Source organism: Suricata suricatta, chromosome X, assembly GCF_006229205.1.
Source record: "Suricata suricatta isolate VVHF042 chromosome X, meerkat_22Aug2017_6uvM2_HiC, whole genome shotgun sequence".
Classification (NCBI taxonomy): Eukaryota; Metazoa; Chordata; class Mammalia; order Carnivora; family Herpestidae; genus Suricata; species Suricata suricatta.
In genome coordinates, this window is record NC_043717.1 from 98,639,635 (window position 1) to 98,660,525 (window position 20,891).

Below are 20,891 nucleotides of genomic sequence, written 5' to 3' on the forward strand. Positions count from 1 at the left end.
TCTAATAATACTAATAAGAAGGAGGTGAAGAAAGAGGAGAGGGGGTAAGAGGAGGAGACATTAAGTACTTACTATGTGCCATGAACTATTTTATGGGCTTTATGTATGAAAAAATATTTTTATTTATTTATTTATTTTGAGAGAGAGAGAGAGAATGTGCGTGTGCTCGAAAGGGGCAGAGAGAGAGAGAGGGAAAGAGGGAGAATCCTAAGCAGGCTCTGCACCACCAGTGCCGAGCCCAACACAGGGCTGGATCTTACGAACTTCGAGATCGAAGCCAAGAGTCGGCCGCTTAACCGGCTGAACCCCCCAGGCACGCCTGTGATAAAATACTTCAATCTCTCAATTCTATGACCTAGTTTTCTATGATTATCCCCATCCTGTAGATGAAAAAACAAAAGTCAACAACTGACTGTGTAGTAGGCTTACTAGACAGCACTTAACGATCCCCCAAAGGTCGAGCGGAATCGGTCGGCAGAACTGGTTTCTACCAGGAGCACAAGTGTAGATACTGGACTGACACAGATGCGAAATGAACTAGGGCTGGGATGTTGCCAGTCACTTAAAATAGGGGAGGAGGCTTGTGAGTACACACCTAGTTCTCCTAGTGGGTGAAAGAAATGGTCAGAGGCGGGGACTAGAAGGAATGAACTGTAAAGGTAGAAGATTCTAGTCAACCGGTGGGATGCTTGAAACTGACGTGGGGGGCAGAGGTCACTTTTAAAGTTTTCCCAAACAGTGGGGGTGTGACGCTGACCTAGGAGTTAAGCCTGTCAAGGGGCAATGGACAGTGGTGTTGAATGACAGTCAAATGCGGGAGGGGCTCCCCTTATGTCCCCTTTACAGGAGGTGCAACCAAGGGAAAACTGAATAGTGGACCACAGCACAAGATGAACTACTAGCGGAGGACAAACACTGGGGACTTCTCATGGATCTGATGCCAAAGAGTGCCCCCAAACTCTTGCCACTTTCGTAATCAGTTCATTGTTCATGTCAACTTAGGACCTGCGCAACTTATGCTGCCTCGACCCTGTTAACTCTATGAATGCCGGTTCAGGTCCTTTTTTATTCCAATGAGGCAAGCTATGCTTTGTTAAGACGCGAAAACAGAGGCCAAGTGTGAATAACTCCAGACAGAAACGTTGATTAGATATACATAGTTTTTTTGAAAATTCCCCGCGTCACCTAGTCCAAGAAATGGGATTTGCTGAATAACACCAAGGCGAAGGATAAATGAAATCTAAATCTTCTTTAACTTTGTGCTTTTCATAATTTTGCTATGAAAATTGGGAGAAATCATAAGAGTGTCTGCTATATTTTCAACTCTCTACCGCATACCACAAAGAATAGTAGTTCCACGAAAGGAAAGTTCTCATGATTTTTAGATCTATTTAGTCATATATTTTACTCCCTTTTTGTCCACCGAGGTGATTCTGATCATCTACTGTGCATCTTAGTGACAATGTCACATAGTAAATCGACACCTACAAACAAAGGGGAGTGGAAAAATTGAGGTAAGTTAGACACGGTCTAAAGAGTCCACTGTTTGCCCTTTTTAGCTTTCAAAAGGTAATGCAATAAAAATTTGAGAAACCTTGATAAAGACATAAATATAAGAATAACACGATTCTGTCATGTCGCAATAACTATTTTGAATATTTTGAGGTATGTGCCACCGTTAGAAGGAATGAGAGCCAAGAAATGAGGCCTGAGTGCTCAGAGAGGCATTTCTGTTGTTGTTGTATCCTTTCAATCTTTGCACTTTGTCATAATTCAAGCTCCTTTTAAATTATGGGGAGGGGCGCTTGGGTGGCTCAGTCGGCTAAGCATCTGGCTTCGGCTCAGGTCATGATCTCACAGTTCATGGGTTTGAGCCCTGCATCGGGCTCTGTGCTGACAGCTCAGAGCCTGGAGCCTGTCTTCAGATTCTGTGTCTCCCTCTCTCTCTGACCCTCCCCTGCTGATGCTGTCTCTCTTGAAAATACATATTGAAAAAAATTAAAAAGTTATGGGCAAAATATATGCTAGTTGCTAAGGCATCATTACTATTAATGAAAGGTTCTGCCATAGACAAGAAATGCTTGTTTTAAAATGAATAGAAACGATTCCATGTATCGTCACGAGGCTAGTAAAGATGTCCTGCGGTGACCAAAGATTAGAGGGAACAGAAATAGACATAAAGAAGGAAAAAGCTGGAAAACCCACACTCCCGTGGACCTGCAGACACCCGGTCCATAGGAGATGTGCTAGCCCAGCAGCCTAAGGAAACAGCACAGGTTCACGGGGCTGGGCTGGGTTCAAAGGCATTTATAAACATGGATGGGATCAATGCACGTGGAAAACCCACCTAAATCTCTAGTACTGGTTTGTTTCCATTAATACACGTTTTCTTCCCCACTGTGTATCCCTGAAGTCAGAAAAGCCTTACCTGGATCCTCTGCCTCCTGATCTAGAAAAAAGCTAGGCTATGAAGGGCAAAACGTAGATTATGTGAAATCCAGTGGACTATCTTTGTGGAGACAGTCCCGATTTCCTTATAAGGAATTCACATGACTAGGAGCATCTACCTATAAACCAGCCAATAAGAAGCTGTAAAGGTTGGGAATATGGTTAACATTTAAAACCAGCTCTTCCTTCAAATTTAGCTGATCCTTTCCCAGAGAGCTTTGCAGATTTCACTGCCTGTTTGCATAGCATGTGCTGCCGGTTACAGTCATGCCCTGCTAGAACACCTCTGCACAACAGTATCACAGCACTGGTGGTGAACTATTGGAGGCTATCTTAGGAACTAAAGCAGTGTTGCAAAATAAACTAGCCCCTGAAATGGAGAACTAAGCTGTTAGAGTCGGTCGTGTCAATGCTTCTTTTACTAGCTTTCCTGTGATCTCTGCTCCTTTCTAACACACGGCACACACGTGTTCACACCTCACCTGGGTCCACAACACAGCTTGAAGGAAGAAGGCGGCTGTGAGAGTCTATGGCTGTGAGACTCTGCCAACCTATTTGTGCACACGTAGCACTGGACCTTATGTTTCCATGGAAATGATCCTACACTTTACCCTGAATGTACATGAGTGTCACGGTTTTATCAACCAAGTAAAACGGGGTAACAAAGCACCCACAAGAGATGGTTTTCTTCACAAAAATGTTTCACATACACACACACACACACACACACACACACACCACACGTGCTAAAAAATGGATCACTTTTCCATAAACCACCTTGTAAGCTAAACTTAAATTTCATTTTTGATATGTATCCTCTGCCTGACTTGTTTCGCTTAGCATGACACCCTCGAGGTCCATCCACTTTGCTACAAATGGCCAGATTTCATTCTTTCTCATTGCCATGTAACACTCCATTGTATATACATACCATGTCTTCTTTTTTTTTCTCTATTTATTTTTTTAACATATGCAATTATTTTCATACCACGTCTTCTTGATCCATTCAACAGGTGATGGACATGTAGGCTCTTTCCATGTTTTGGCTATTGTTGACAGTGCTGCTATGAACATTGGGGTACATGTGCTCCTGTGCATCAGCACCATATGTTTGCATTCATAGGTCTAACAGGAGAGACCTGGCAGGGGACCACGGGGAGAGGAAGGGGGAAAGAGAGCAGGGGAGAGCGAGGGACACAGATCAAGGGAGACTACTGAATACTGGAGACGAACCATGGACTGAAGGGGGAGGGAGGGGGGAGGGGGGTGATGGTCATGGTGGGGGGCACTTGTGGGGAGAAGCACTGGGTGTTATACGGAAACCAATTTGACAATAAACTATTAAAAAATTAAAAAAATAAATTTCATTTTTGAAACTAAAAAAAAAAAAGCTTATTTATTTATTTTTGAGAGAGAGGGTAAGAGGGAAAGAAAGAGAATCCCAAGCAGGCTCCTAGCACCGCCAATGCAGAGCCTGACGCGGGACTCAATGCCATGCACCGTGACATCAGGACCTGGGCCGAAATCAAGGGTTGGCTGCTTAACTGACTGGGCCACCCAGTCGCCCCTAAATTTAAATTTCAGACTCTACAATGGCATGAGCCTCAAGAAATGTTCCCCTAACTTTAGTTACATAGAAGCCTACCTGGGTCCAATGTTCATTCAACCAGTGGGAAGGGAATGCAAACATTTATTGAGCGCCTCTGTGTGCCAGACAATTCACGTAGGTAATCTTATTGAACCCCAGGAATATGGGATACCCATGTTTTCAGATGAGGAGGAAGGTCAGAAATGGAAGATAACTTTCCCAAGGCTACACGGCTGACAAATGACCGTAGAGGGTGTATACAGTTATGAGGCTCCTACTGGGTCTCAGAGGTGGGTGCCATTATTTCCTTCTTTTCTGTGACCCTAAGAACCTGGAAAATCAGGCTGTCTGTGGCTGCCACTGTAATTCCTTCTGCTACAGTTCTATAAATATATTATGAGAGACAATTGCATGCATTGACACGCCAAAGGAGTAGTCACACTGCCCCTAAACCATGTACCACTGAGGTGGGTTGTGTCCCTAAGACAAGAACTCGTCAACACTAGAGAGCTATCCCGTGAACAACTCAGCATTGTCCCACAGGCTAACTGTGCTCGGAATCCTCCTAGTTCCTGACAGAATGATACACAACTGCATCTTCAAACACACACACACACACACACACACACACAGTGTTTCTGTAAAATGAAGTAATTTGTGCATAAACAGGAGTTCTATGACAGAGTCAATGTCCTCTAGAAGTTATCTTTAATTTTCACTGCCATTTCGAGATCGATGAAAGAAGATGGATTACACTATGAAACAGCGTTTCCTGCTTCATTTTTAAGGGAATCAGACAGAATTCCTTGGGTTTACTTTTCTGAAATGCCAAACGGCATTTTTGACTGTCAATGACATTAAATACAAAGGGATAGGCAAGCAAGACTAAGTCACTCTGGTACATCAGCCCTTCCTCTCCCTTCAGACCACCAAAACTTGGATGTTTTACCTGCTAACAACTCCTCCAAAGAGATCTAAAACATGCTTGCTTGTCAGACAAAGTAATATAAATTCTAGGCAATCACGGGTTGATAAATTCATAGAAGACAGAAGATCACCATGAATATTTAAGAAGCTTGCTGATATGTTGTAGTCATAGTGGTAAAACCTGTTAACATGTATCTAACTAGGGTAATTTGGGGGGGGGGGATTTGTTTTAATTTAATTTACTTTAAGCTTGACCTATAAGCATATATTTGTTAAAATCTTACATACAGAGTTATAGCTGGAGATCCCTTCTGATAAACATCAACTATTCTGATAGTGTTTTACTGGGTGTGGAATGAAACTATAGAATGGATAATTACCATCTGAGAGAGCACAACCTCTAAATACCACAATTATCCACATTAATTCAAATTGCATGAAAAGAGAAATAACAAATGTTTGGAAGACATAACGGGGGGGGGGGCTAAACAAACTGGTGCAAAGGAAAACCTTTGGTGTTAACAGAGGATACAATGGAGTATCTACAACGCAGACCATGTATTTTTCTCCCATTGTACGGGGGTAATGACAGCTCAGGTTACCAGTGCAGCACAAATACAGAGCAAGCAAATGAGCCCTCATTAGGTGAAACAATAACTTCATGTACTACAAAAGCATATTTTTAAGTCCAAATGAGCTGTTTTTCAGTTTAGAAATATCTAGTTATGTACCTTACCATTTTCAAAAGCTGTCTACCTCACTTCGCATACAGCAAATTGCTGTATTTTGACACTGTTCACACATTCATTTATTATATGACTCACAGACCATGGAAATGTGACATTTTCCATAGTTCAGTGTGATGGAGAGCAGGACCATTAAGGGGAGGCAATTAGAAGACACGAACTGTCATCCTTTATTGGTCAAGGCCAATTATGTCCCCAGTAGAATCCTAATGTTATTTTTATGTAAGTAAAGCAGATAATCTGAGGCCAAGAAAAAGAAAATAATGTTATCGTGAAAGATTCATTAGAAGCCCAGGTCCGCTATTTTGATCACAAACAGAAAAAAAGCACGGTGCCCTTCCCCAGGGAGAATCCATCTATTTCAGAGACAGTCCCCTGGCCCACCGGTGCTCAGGAGTGAGTGCTCATCAGACCCACACTCTACTTAGCCTCATCATATATTCATTACTTGCAAAACACATCCTAGGGACCCCAGGCATCGAATCGAATACCCTCATTTAACATCTGAGGTAACGGAGATCCTGACTGAGGAAAGGGGTGGCCCCAATTCATACATCCCTTTGAGCGGAGCTTAGGGGCTTCGATCCCAGATTTCTGGTTCTGCGCGCCCCTCCTGTGACATTCAGTACAGCTGTGACCTTACTACTTGTTCAACCGCTGTTTCTGGTGTCTATAAAAAAAAGTCACGACTAACCAAATAGCATTTTCTGCACCCCTGTTTAAGAACGGCGGTGAAGACTTTATAGACACACATGCCTCCGAGAGGAAGAGGGACAGACATGGCCACATGTACACACATGGACACCCACGTGCACCTTGGGTCTCTAAATGGTTCCTTCCTAAACTGCAGCACCATTCCTGATCCAGTCATCTCTTACCGTGTGAAAGAGAGAAATCATTTATTTGCTCTCCATCTTCGGCCTCTTACACGGTAAAACATTCGTCTATCATCGATTTAGTAAATATCAGCAGAGTGTCTGCTGGGTCTTTAGCAATGAATTTGGGACTGTGGCAAATAGAAAAGGAGCAGCGGGCCCTATTCTTATCCACAAGTAGCTTACAATATCATTTGGGGAGACCGGATTCAAACACAAGAAACATCTGAGCAATAAAAGAGGTACATGAAAATATTACACTTACTGTGCTCTGAGAACACACACTGAGGGGTCAGGCTTCTTTAAGGTTGTAACATTACCAGGCGGCAGTCTGATATTATCAGATACTTCTTTTTATTTTTAAGCTTTGATTTATTTGAGAGAGACAGAGTTTTAGTGAAAATGGGGGCAGGGCAGAGGAGGAGGGAGACAGAGAATCCCAAGCAGGCTCCACACTGTCAGTGCAGAGCCCGATGCAGGGCCCGAACTCATGAACCATGAGATCATGACCTGAGCCGAAATCTAGAGTAGGATGCTTAACGGACTGAGCCACCCAGGCACCAGTTATCAGAGACTTTGTAAATCTCTCTATTTACAATGAACTCAATGAAGTCCAAACAGACTATGGCCTTAAGAAGGTGTAACCTAGTTTCTATCAAGGGAGTTTTGCTAAATAAAAATGTGGAGGCAATGAGTCCTTCCAGGAGCAATTCAGGAGAGAGGGAAATGACTGCGGACTAAACAAACAATAACACAAAAACACACCAAAAAGTCCCCTCCTGTGAAATCAGAATGTCACGCTTGAAGGGAAAAAGTGAACTACTAGGTGTTCTTATGAAAGAAAATTTCAATTAAAAGCAGGCATTAAAACTCAGTTGGTAAGAAAGCTTGTCTTAAGCAACTAAAAGGAAATTCAATAAAGCTCTCGAGAGGGACAATTTGGCCTTGAATTAAGTGGGATGACCACTAATGACACATGATTGCCTTGGGAACTACTGTAGGTATCACAGCAAGAAAAACTTGGAAACTCTGTGAATCTGCCACCAGGTCATGTCAGAGGTGGAGATTCTGGAATTCTTTAAAAAAATTTTTTTAATGTTTATTCGTTTTTGAGAGACAGAGAAAGACAGAGCATGAACAGGGGAAGGCAGAGGGAAAAGGAGACACAGAATCTGAAGCAGGCTCCAGGCTCTGAGCTGTCAGCACAGAGCCTGGCGCGGGGTGTGAACTCACAAACCACGAGATCATGACCTGAGCTGAAGTGGGCCGCTTAACCGACTGAGCCATCCAGGCACCCCAGGGATTCTGGAATTCTGTAGAAGACTCAGATTCATGAAACAGCTAAAGAAAAGTTTACGTATCTTGCAAGAAAGCCATGTAATGTTTCCTGGCCAGCAAGACCTAATATATAAAGAGTACATACGTACCTATTATTATTTTAATATTGTGACTACACTGAGCTCTCTCTGTAATTCTATCCCTAGAGTTATCCTTAGGACATACTTAGAATGGAAATTCTTTTTACAGAAAAATTTCTCTGGCATGACACAAAGTCAACCCTGTCAAATTCTGTTTCTCCCTCTCTCTGACCCTCCCCTGCTCGCACAGACATCTCTGTTTCTCAAAAATAAATAAAAAACATTAAAAAAAACCCAAAACAAATGGAATCCCCTATATAGAGAGAGTAGATTTATATCAAGGGCCCCCCATGAACTTCTGACCCATCAGGGTTTCTGGTATTGTAGCCCTGCCTGTGATTCATGGAAGAATAATTATGTCAATATACTGAATGAAACACTAATTCACAAGGAAATGGTAATAGGATGGGTGGTACATTACCAGCCAATAAAAGTTTAATAAAACCCAATAAAAAAAGACTCATTTTTCCCTTATTACTATAATTCTTACACTCCCCCTGAAAAAGACTGTTGTTTCTGAACATCCTGCTAACTTTTAAGAACAAGATCTTATCTTAACTTCTAAGAGGAAATGTATTACTTACGTAAACGTTCTACTAGTTGGCTTCGATTTTTCCCTAATGCTCTAACAAATGTTTGAGAACCGAGTGTGGCCACGGGGTGGGGTAACTCCATAGACTAAACTACAACCTAAGAAACAGTCATCAACTCATTAGGAAATGAAATGTTGGTAACACTTGGAAAAAGGAAGTGTCATTGTGCTTATAAAAGTAAAATGGGAACATGATAAACAGTTTGTGAAGTAATTAACTAATGTGCCAGAAGTGAGCAACTTGCTAAAGATATTTCCCAGGCGTTTGTTTCATGGTGGGCTCTGTTTTCATGAGGTTTGAGACCCCTCAGATCTAGGGGTGCCGAGACATACACAAAGTAGGACTTAGTTACTAATAAATGCTACTTATTCAGTATATCGCTGGGTTAATATCTCATGTTTTCATGACACATTTCATGCAGGGAGATCTTAATATGCCTTTACCTTTGTACAAATGACATCGACGTCTTGGTAGACTTTCCTGGATTACTGAACTTTGGACTTGATGAAGTCTATGTAATGTCGGCAGAGAAAGTTATATCCCCATATCCCCAAAGGGATGACTCAAATTGTGTAAGTGACACCTACCCCTAAGGATGAGTTAGTTACACAGAGAAAACGGCTAGACTGTCCATTTGCAAAGCCTCTCAAAGGCTGACTCAAGTCACCATTCCACAAGGTCTAACAATACGTCAAGTCATAATGATACTAACAACACTCAATTAAGCATTGGTGGTTAAAGCAAAGGAAAAATCCAAACCAACTAAGTGTCTGTCTTCTCTAAGCATAGTTTTTAACGTCAGCTTTAGCCACTACAAAACCCACCGCAGCCCAAGCAAATCTCATAGCTATTTCAAGTTTTAAATTAAGGCAGTTCACAATTATTTTGACAAACGTGGCAAGCACACTCCCCTCCCAAACGGGAGACTGACCACATAGTCAGACCACTGCAGACATGCTTTTGTCTATAACAAAACAAAACCCTTTGTCGAATATTCTGACAGAAAATGTGAAATGAAATAGGAAAACCTCATCTTCAGGGAGGATATCAAACAATTTAAAACCTGTTTGCATGGCTGCTTGTAAGAATACTAAGTGCAAATGGGATAAAAAAAAAAAGGCAATGATGATAAACTTATTTGAAAACGTGTGCCATCCTGGGACGCCCGGGTGGCCCAGTTGGTTGAGCATTCGACTTTGGCTCAGGTCATGGTCTCGCCACTCACGAGTTCAAGCCCCGTGTTGGGCTCTGCGCTGACAGCTCAGAGCCAGAAGCCTGCTTTGGATTCTGTGTCTCCCCCTCTCTCTGCCCCTCCCCTATTCATGCTTTGTCTCTCTCTCAAAAAATGAACAAATATTAAAAAAAAAAATACATGTCATCACCTAATCTCTTCTACTGACTCGTTGAGTTTCAGCAATCCTAGGGCCCATCTTTACCAGTAAGGTGGGGGCAGGGATTAAGAAGAACCTGGGCCAGTGGCTCCTACGCTGCTGAACCCTGAGGGTAGAACCTAGCACTTACAGGTGACTCAGACCTTCAGAGTACCGATAATGTTGTGGAGGGAACCGCATCTCATTTTCATGTTAGTTCCCTAAAACTGCCAAGGCTGACGTGGCCTGAATGCCAGGAAAAAAAAAGCTCTGAATCAGATCTGGTCCAGAACTGTTTCAAGCACATCTGGAATTCTTACATCCCTTTACTATTATTATCCTGCCCCTGTTCGCTTGCTCCTTTTTGATGGCACGCAGCTCCAAAACCAACACTACTGCCCGGCGGCTCGAGAAAGCACAGCCCGTGTGTGTCCACACTGGGTGGGAGCCCAGGAGGCGAAGCCCTTACTTCTCTGCAAGCAAGAGCCATCAGTGGTTTGGGCAAACGTCATCAGAATGTGTTCTAGATACTGAGAAACAAACACCACCACCACAACAAATACCCCTTCCTTGATGTCAAAGCTCTGCTCGTCTGCCTTGGCCTTCAGAGGTTCCAAACCCAGAAAAATGGTGGACCCTACGAAACCCTGAGCCACATAAGATGAAATGCCGCTCTGCACGCCCTCTGAGTGAACAGAAATCAGAGCAAGGACCGGAGCAAAGAAATGGACTGAGCAAAACCGCCTCTCATGCTTCTGGGGAGCTCTACTTTCAAGGTCCCATTATCGGTTTAAATAAAGTCTCATGCCTAGACCAGAGACACTAGCAGGTAAAGCATTTCCTGAGCCTGGTACGTGACATTTAAGAACTGTGATATTCAAATGTCCTTGTGGCACACAAACGCTTTGATTTATTGACAGCTGTACTGAGAGCAGAACTTTCTGTTTGAGCAAATTCTGTTTGGGAAGGATATTGGGAATGCCACCGTCATGAACAGCTTTAATAAACGTGCTTTTTATCCACCTAATGTCTCTGTGGTGTTAACTACCTATGTAACCGCCCCTCTAATCAGAGAGAAGTCACACGAAGTAACAGATTTCTCAGAGGAAAAGGAGAAGGTAGAGTCAAAACCTTAGTCCCTTTCTTCAGCGGTCATGAAAGTCACAGATAGGCAATGCTAATTTCATTCTGCAGAAATAAATACTTGGTGCTCTTCAAAATAGTAGATGTTAATAGATCTTGCATATTATAGGTCTAAGAAGTTGTATCTGGGTCTACGGTCAGCATCGTTTCTCTTTGCTATGCCTACTACTGCGGCATGAAATGGATGAAAACCGGAAGGGAAGACTTCCCAGCAGCATTGCCCAAACATGGGAGGCGGACTCTGGCGTACCTTCAAGCTTTGGTTGGTTGAATCCACCGTAACCCAGTTGTGTTAGGCAAGCGGAGTCACACACTTACAAGACTTTTAAAGCACTTCAGCTTATACCATTCCTTGATACGATTGAAAACCACTTCTCCATTGCATTCAATTTTACAGTCCCATGACATAGAAACACGGTCTTAAGGTGATCTGCTGAAGACTGGTGCCAACTGTCTAATATAGATTGTTTAACGTAACTGCTAAATTTCCAACCCACCCCCATCCCCAAGGACATTCAAATTGTTTCCCTATATGGCATTTTCTTACAGTGAGTTCAGGACTAAAAATGGCATTGTCAGGCTACAGAAGAGTTTATGCCAATCCTTCCTGCGGTAGATCAACTATTCACAATCGGGGCTCTGAACGTAGGACATAAGACTGTCAACTCCAGTTGGATCAATGTGATCACTGGGGTGCCTAGTACTTTGTGGACGGAGGTTCCAGAGAGATCTGGCAATGGATAGGTTGACAAAGCTCCTAGACCATCTCACGCCTCTGCTTCTCTGGGAGTTGAAGCGTGCGACGAGGTTTTCTGAGACCAAGAGTGCTGGGGGTGGAAGGTGGCGGTTCAGGAGATCTGGGCTTTAAACGCCGCGATGCAGTCAGGAAGCCTGCAGTTTCCCTACGCTCTCCCTCAATCCTCCTCAAGGCAAAGAGGCTCTTTCATTAGCCCTTGTATTGCAGACAATCGTTATGATGTGGGCAGAATCAGGGAATACTCGCTACAATACTCTTGGAAATTCTCTACCCAGACAACCAACCAAAACACTTTTGTTGTTGTCGCCCTGCTGATTTTGTGGCCAGATTACAGCAATGGATTTGTCACACCCCGGCTTTTTTGTTATAGTGTCTGCTATATATAATGGAGTTTGTACCAGCTGGGATCTCTTGTCCAAAGGCTGTCACTGTCATTTTCTGGTGTCTCGTCAATTATGAAAGCATTATGGGATGATTCATACACCTCCCCTGCCCCCCCCACCGTTAAGCTTTTTTCATCCTCTGTATTATTGTTAAGTTGTTAATACCTTGGGGTCATTATTTACATTTTTCCAACTATGCATAATGGTTGTTTTTTTCCTTGGGTAAAAACGGACATCATCTCTAAGTCTGGCTACACCTGTTACATGCTGCGCCAGAATTCCTATCCACATCGGGGACACCTTCTGGGGGTGTTCAACATCTGTCCAAGAAATCAGTGGAGTTTCCTAAAGGCTCCATTTCCAGGACTGTCAAAAGCAGTTAGCATCAGAGTATCTGATGAATAACTTAATCAGAATTTTAGCACAGGCGTGTTATCTATTCACACATTCAGCCTGGGTAAAACATATTAAATGTATTAGTCAGGGGCTTGCCAGTTATTAACCTTGGTTACAGCTATTTTAATGATCAGAGAAATGCTTTCATTTAAAGTTTCTCTGTTGGGAAGTTGCAATTCCCTTTAAGCGAGGTAACAAATGAAACCAGGGTTGCTGCCTTTGAATTTTTTTTTTTTCTTGTGTGTCAGTAATTCACTTTCTTACGTAATCTGGAAATGTTAACACTTGAGCGGATCCATGAAGGTTATATAATTGGGTGCTTTGACTTACTTCAAATATTTAAGAGGCCTGACACAAATAATATGGTTTGTCTTTACTTTTTATTATTCACAGCTTTAGTAATTAGGTTAATAAATACTTGCCAAAAAGGTAATTTTTGGGAAACACTGCTCTCTAAGAGGGGGCGGAGGAAAATCAGTTACTACTTAACAAGTGTCGAATTTGGTTAGGTAAACTATCTTAAGACATGGCTTTCATGGAAAGGGCAATGCGAAAAATGGCCTTGATGGGCTGTGTTCTCTCTCATATTGTGGATTAATATTATATCAATAAGGGAGGGACTAAAAGCAATGTCTTCACCAAGCCATGAGGCTCACTGGATAATGACACAAAATGTAGCTAAGAGATCTCATTTGCTCTGTTCTATAAAGCTAGTAAGCATTACCAAATATGTTGCTAGAGCAATCTCCAAAGGTATTACATGTTCAGCGTAGGATATATATTTAAAACAGACTTATTTTGGAATTTCCAAAATAACTGGTCCTGTAATAGCAACAGAGTAATGAACAGAAGACTGGTTTCTTCCATTTGTCTTTGTATATGCGTGTTGTGTTTGTGCACATTAGGTGCGTGCGTGCGCATGCATGAATTACCCCCCTACATCTGGCTCTACTTGCTAAAATTCTTCTTCCTTGTTCTTGCCAATTATTTTATTCTTTAGTTCCAAGAGACTGGCTTTTTTCCTACAAATGAGAATTTGGCTTCTGCGTTAAAGCCATGAGCCGCTCTTTTAACTACGTGCCCTGTGACCTCTAGCTTGGCCTCGAAAACAGAATACGGGGCCAATCTTGCTCTATTTAGCTAGAACTTTGACGGTCTCCTTGATTTCTGAGAAAGTACCATCCAGTCATTCTTCGACTGAAGAAACCATACCTTCACTCTGAATAATTTATCGGTTTGGGCTATGTGTTTACAGAGACCGTATGGAAAAAGCACTTGACTGTGAGATGACGAACAACCAGATTTCTCTAATTTCATACTCAAATGCTGCCAAGCTGGATTTTCTTTCACATCTGCATGAAACCTCCATGAAGTGGAATGAGAACTGAACATGAATCTGTGACTTGGGAAATGTATTTTGGGGGTTGGAAATTATGCTGATTCACTGACATTCTGAAGGAATATGGAAGTGAATGCAATTCCTTCAGTGTATTTTTCAATACAATAACTAACGACTTCTACCTCAATAGCACCAACACAGTAGCTTGAAATCCCACTTAAAACATAAAACTTAGCTTCTTGAGCTAGCAGAGCCATTCCTTAACAAATAAAATGTGCTTGTTTTCTCTGCTTTTCTTTATGTAAAATAATTTTAGTTTCTTCATAGTCCACTCTTGGTGGTATCACTTAGAAATACGTGTGTGTATAATTACCCTTACAATCCCCTTAGTCTGAAACAAAAATGCCCATCAAAAATGTTTAATTCCACAGCCACTGAAAACAAACAAAAAGTCTGTTAGATGTAGGCACCAAAATTGGGAACCTAAGTTTTCATAGTCAACCCTTCCTTAATTTTATGTTAGATGAATCAAATTCAACAATTTGTGAATTCGTCAGTATACAGAAAAGCTAAAGCTATAATTAGAGGTTAAAATTTGTATCCATAGTTTTATAGGGGTGTTACATATGTAGGCTACTGGCTATATGCAAAATCCATCCCAGAAATCCATTTTGATTTGATAATGATCGTGTTCTCCTATATCGGAAATAAAAGCACTTATATTTATTTTAAATCTATTTCCTTTCATAAATGAGTCAATCCCACTTCCCTCAACAGTTGTAATGTTTAAGCCAGCACCCGCCACTGAATTCTAATTAAATTTATAAGCCTCTAGGACAATAACCCTAGAAGTTAAATAATACGAACTTGCTGATACACAGATTTAACATAACTTGAACATTCGTATAAGCTACCAATGTTTGCTAGGAGGACATTCATCACACTGAATAGAAGAACGAGTTCATCTAAACTTTAACATCCTTTCTATAGGACAATATGGGTACAGCTGAGAAGACGTGTCACCGAAAATTAGGTCTCAAATTGTGGAATCAGAGAAATGAGACAAATCTGCACAAGTGCACTGAACATCTGAGGCCTTTTTTAACATAATCCGCCCCCCCACAGCCTGAAGTGAAAACATATATGAGAACTGATTTTAATTTACCCAAACAATATAAACTAAACTTCCATTAAACAATGGTATTTAAGCCCGGTGACTAGAATGCCATCCCCGGAAAAAATCTTGGCTACTGGATCCTATTTTTTATGTTTCCTAGGCTTTGGGAAAAAAAGATGTTTGTTTTTCGCTACCTCAGTTTAGCCAGCGGGAAACTTACATGGCATACCTAAGAATCAAGGGTCATTTCTCAAATTTTTGACGTCTTATCAGGCTTGGGATTCCTGAAAATTCCATATGAAAAACGGGGCTAACTTTTAGGAGCAGGATATTGACTCCAAGCGTTTCCCAATGAAGTGTCTGCCAGTTGCAAAAGAAGAAAAAAAAAAAGCAAGAGCTTATACGGTGGAAAATCAGCCAACTTCTTGACTGGACCACCAAAATCAACATCTGGAACGGGAGAAGGAACTTGGTAAACTTAAGATATGTGGAAATAATCCAGTAGAGAAGGAAAACCTGTCCCCATACTTCAGATTCCAAGTCGGGGCCCCTGGGGTCAGGTACACGTGCTGCCTCATTTGCTCGGCATCAACCGGACTGATAGAGACCTGCTGTTTGATCTTGCGTCTAATTTGCTGTGGTCGTCCCAGGCCCGAAGGACAGGGCAGTAAAATCTCTCCTGTAAGTCCTCTCTAGAAATATACGAATGGAAAAGGTTTCTTCCTTAAAGGATTTCTACTTGGGTTCACACCTTGTGCTCCGCAAACAGAAAACTAGTGTGGAGAGGTAAGGAATTAGGCAGGCAAAAAGGCTGCTTTCGGTGTAGCTCTGACGATGTGTGATCCAGTTTCTAATATCGGTCCTTACTTCTCTATTAAAATAGATACCAGGACATCAATAACGTTTTCATATTTAACACTCTTCATTTTCTGTAATGTTTATTTACTTCAGCCGGTTCCGAAATATGGATTACCAGCAGATTTATACTATTAAATATTTATCCTATGAAGTTTTGAGGAACTCTCAAAAACCTGAGTACAACTCATTAGCATTGGCAAAGAAAAACCAAAGGTATGAACAAAGTTCTCTATGCACAATGAATAATAATTTCCTTACGGTTCCAGAAAGACTTAGTTCTATTATCGACAAAAGTAAATACATTATGAAATAATGGCTAATTATGATTCTGTGTGCCACAGATGGTTCCTCACTGCCACTTGAGCCTACATCAAGTCTGTCCCCCGTGGCAACAAGAAAAAAAAAGAGGAGGGGGGAGGGCACAGTGCAAGAATCCCGAGATTATCATGGAAAACAAATTACTATCTCTGTAGCAATAACAACGTGGCAGTATTATTTCTTCATTTAATGGACAAAAGGGAGGAAGAAACGGGAAAAATGTAAAACTGAGTTTCAAGGAAACTGAGGGAGGTACAAGCAGAAATGCAAACGGAGATAGAAAAAAGGAAATAAGAAAGTGATTCTAAGGATCAGCATCTCCTTTGATCTCAGGAAACAGTCCTTCAGAAATGTGAAGTCAATTTGTTGGCAAGAGCAGAAAAAAGAAGACCAGCATCAGAAATCTCAAACAAATAAAGGACAAAGTGCACAGGGAGTTCACGGTTTCTGACTTCATGGCGGGGGTGGGGGTGGTTCTCAGCAATCATTTTTCTTGGCCCCGGATGGGCAATTTTCAACCCAGGCCACCTGCTAGCGTCAGCTGGGAAGTTTTAGAAAATATTCACCTCAGAGCCCACCTTTCAATATTCTGATATAATTGGCTTGAGTGTAGCACAGAGGATGGAGGTTTTTAAAGGTCCCCAGGTGATTCTAATAGGTAGCTAAGTTGAGAATCGCTGTCTGGGTAGGAGTCAGCAAACTTTTTTTGGTAGAAAGGGCAAGACAGTAAATCATTACGGCTTTGTGGGGCCCTACGGGCTCCACTGCAACTATTCAACTCTGCTGTGCTAGCACAAAAGCAGTCACAGACAAGGAGCAAATGAATGGGTGGGGCTGTGTCCCGGTGAAACTTATTTACAAAAACAGGTACAGGCTAGAGCGGGCCGGCGTCCTGCAGTGGACAGAGTCCTGGTCTCCAGGCCGTCTCCATGCCCCTGTCCCAAAACAGCTCTTTCAAATCTTCACCTGTGCCATCTGATGCCTCTGCTTTTCAGCAGGTGACCTCTCAGCCTACTTCACTGGGAAAATCCAGGTCTTTCGGCTGGCAGTCCCTCAGCCTTCTTGCCCGTCACCTGCAGACTTGGTATGCCTGTGTCTCCGTCTGTCCTCATCTTGGCCTCGTGTTGTAGAAGCAGCGTCCGTCTTATCAAGGTGAATCTAAACACTCAATTCCATCATTCTCAACGTGTTTGGGACCCCACGCCATGCGCATTCCCATTTCCTATGTCTTTAGTTGCTTCCTCTCTGCTGGCTCTTTCTTTCCCTTCACCTAATAAATATATTCAAGTGTCTTAACCAAAGAACCCTCGAAGGCTTCCTCCCTCCTGTGTCCTCCTCTAAACAGTCACGTCTCTCCCACTAGAAATTTTAAAAAAAGTTGTTTTTTTTTAACATTTATTCATTTTCAAGAAAAAGAGAGAGACAGAGCATGACTGGGGAAGGGGCAGAGAGTGAGGGAGACACAGAATCTGAAGCAGCCTCCAGGCTCTGAGCTGTCAGCATGCAGCCTGATGCCAGGCTCAAACTCATGAGCCATGAGATCATGACCTGAGCCAATAATCGATCGAGCCACTCAGGCGCCCCAGAAATTCTTTTTTTTTTTTTTAAATAAATGTTCATTCATTTTTGAGAGAGAGGGACTTGGGGGAATGGAGGGCAGAATGGAGGATCTGAAGCTGGTTCCATGCTGTCAGCACAGAGCCCGACACGGGGCTAGAACTCACGAACTGTCAGATCAGGACCTGAGCCGAAGTCGGACGCTCAACCGACTGAGCTGCCCGGGGCCCCACTCTGTTCAATGTTCTATACTTACTGCTTGTACTCTTTCCATTCACTGCTCAACTCACTCACTATGGTCTGGTCTCTGTCTCCGTCACTCCATGGAGAGTGCTCTCAAGATCACTGAAGATCTTACTATGATGTGTTCCTAGTTCCTGTGACTTATGGTTTCTGACGCTTTTGTGATACCATGATATTCGCCGCAATGAGTCCCTCTGCTCCTGGCCACTTACATGATGGCATCTTCTTCCCGGTTCTGCCTTTTCCTCTAGTCTCCATCTTGGTTCACAGCTTCACCGTCAAAGCAATTGCCAAAGGTAAAAATTCTCCCTCTCTCCCGGGGCCCCTAATAACCCACCAGGGTGCAAATTGTAAAAAGCGTCTCTACCTAAAGCTACTTTATACTTCCATCTGTGCGGCAAAGGGCAAGGCTATGCGTTCGATCACACGTGGTGGTCCCGCTTTCCCTCCAAATCCAGTCAGCCACCAAATCCTGGCGATTCTACCTCTAAAACGCTCATGAAGAATGTGTGTCCTTTAAGCCAGTGCCAGTGCAGATGCATTAAGGCAGACCTCAGTCATTCCTCACCAAGACTATTTCTAATAACTTCCTAATCGATTTTTTTTTGTTTTACTTGCCCACATCAGTCGCCCCCCGCTTTCTTTTCCTGTTTGTGCTTCTTCCTTAGGTCACTGTCCAAACCTATCTTTTTGCCAACAGGTGCCTAACAAAATGGCATAATGTTTTAGTAGTAGAAGTACCATGGATACACGTAAGGGAGGAGTGATCCTTTCTCTTCCCGATGAGGCCTATGTCCTGTAGCTTTCCGGTCACAACAACACAAGAGGCTACAAGAGTCATTAAGACAGACTCTGGCGTCACAGAGTCTGGGCACCATGCTTTAAACGATCACGAGACGGAGCGCTCACTGAGGACGGTGGTCAGCACGGTAAAGGGACTCCAGACCCTAATCCACGAGGAGCAACAAGAAGAACCGGAAAACGTATCCAGAAGATACTGATTCTTTCCTGGAGTAGATGAATTAGCTACTTTTCCCTGAATGAACTCCGGGATTATCAGTCAGCCATCTTTCCTCCTTAACGAAAGCAGAGTTTCTTTTCCTTAATAGGAAATGCTTACTTAAGGTTGCTTTTCCTTAAAGGAAAAGCCATACCGGAGTGTCTCCCATTTGGCCATCAGCCTGCCCATCATGGAAAGGAAGCCCATCAATCTACAATGCTGACTGCTTCCGGCAAGCAATCTTTAGAAAGGAGCTCATCTTGGCATTTACCGATTTGCTAAAATAACGGTCAGCCTGAATGCTAGGCTATGCATTTTGGACACCAGTTCCCTAAATGTAATACTGCATGCCCTAACTTTCTTGAGTGGGGGCATTGGACATACTAGCAAACTTACATGACTTTTCCTCTAACGTAAATATGATTTCCAAAATAAAACAACAACAACAACTACTGTTGCATCATTTTAAAAAAATTCACTGTTCTGGACTCTTGACCAGTAATTATTTCCTAAGAATTCTTTTTCTACGTCATCTGGTATTTGCCTTCTCAAAAGCATGCCTTGTATATATTCCATTTCCTTCCCATGCCTGCATGGTAGCTTCAGAAAATAGTCATTTACTTTATTAACGACCTACCTTTGTATCTGGCCCTGTTGAGGTAGTCTGTGGATCTAAATGGGGTTAATGAAAATCCTTCTTTATTAAATTCTCTTACCTTAACACGCAAATCTGAAAAACAAATCCCCTCTCTGATTGTTTATAATAATAGCAGTGTATTAATTAGTGACAGATGTCATGAATATTATGATAAATGTCAATTTATCATTTGTAAAAAATAATAAATCCCTGCATTTATGAAACATGACAGCTGAAATGGCCTGACAGGAACGTGGAGAGCAACCAGGGTCGGAGGATCATGCTGGTGAATAACACTCTACTGGATTAGGAAATGAGCTACCCAGTTTGCCAAATGAATGGACCCTTTGTGGTCTCAGTCTTCTCTCACCTCTTTCCCAACAGCCTTTCTACACGCCTGGCTTTGCATAAATTCAGGGAATGGCCGAGAGAGAGCAAAAAGTACTGAAAGGTTAACAACTTTGGCGCCTGGAGGAATAGATTCCTCTAATCGTGGTAAGAGCCTCCTGCAGGGCTATCTGGTGGGAAGTTTGGCAAGTAATTTTCTCCATTTTAAACATTCCAGCCCTTTCTGAAAACATATGAAACTCAAAACGAAGATTACGGATGATTCATGTACTAAGTGGTCTCCTACAAGCCGTAACGAGATCTCCTAATAAGAAGGAAATCCTAACCCCGGTAACCGTACCGCTGCTGCCTCTCATGTTAGATATTTTTGAAAAGCTTTATGTGGCCTCCTGTCCCTAACTGAACATGTCTACGTGTTTACACATTTCTTGGGAAGAGAGGTACTGGCATGCACGGAGAGGCTGAAACGTGCTTGATGGAAAAATAGTAGACAACAGATGTGACCCAGCTCAACTGCAGATAAGAAAGAGAGGAACTTCCAGAACTTCCTGTGTGTCCTAGAGTTACCTAGAGAAAGAGCTCTCCTTAAGTTCTTTAGGGTAAGCATGGCCAAATCGATGTCAAACCGACCTACGGAAAGGACTTTGCTTTCTGCAGGTGCAAAGCAAAGAGCCACCCAGAGCATTGTATCATATGCTACGTAAAATAATAACTCAAGTGTCATCAGGTGCGAAAACGTTTCGCGGATCTTTGATGGTAGCCCAAAACTGTCAGCTGCAAATAGTTAACCAGCGATAACAATTCTCATATCCCAGAAATCTGCAACGGTT

General features: G+C 42.4%; 1 protein-coding gene across 3 annotated transcripts in view; it reads right to left on the reverse strand.

Moving 5' to 3' along the window:
- The window catches only part of FGF13 (fibroblast growth factor 13), a 476,958-nt gene that overhangs the window by 40,852 nt on the left and 415,215 nt on the right, over positions 1-20,891 (reverse strand). The window lies entirely within an intron of this gene.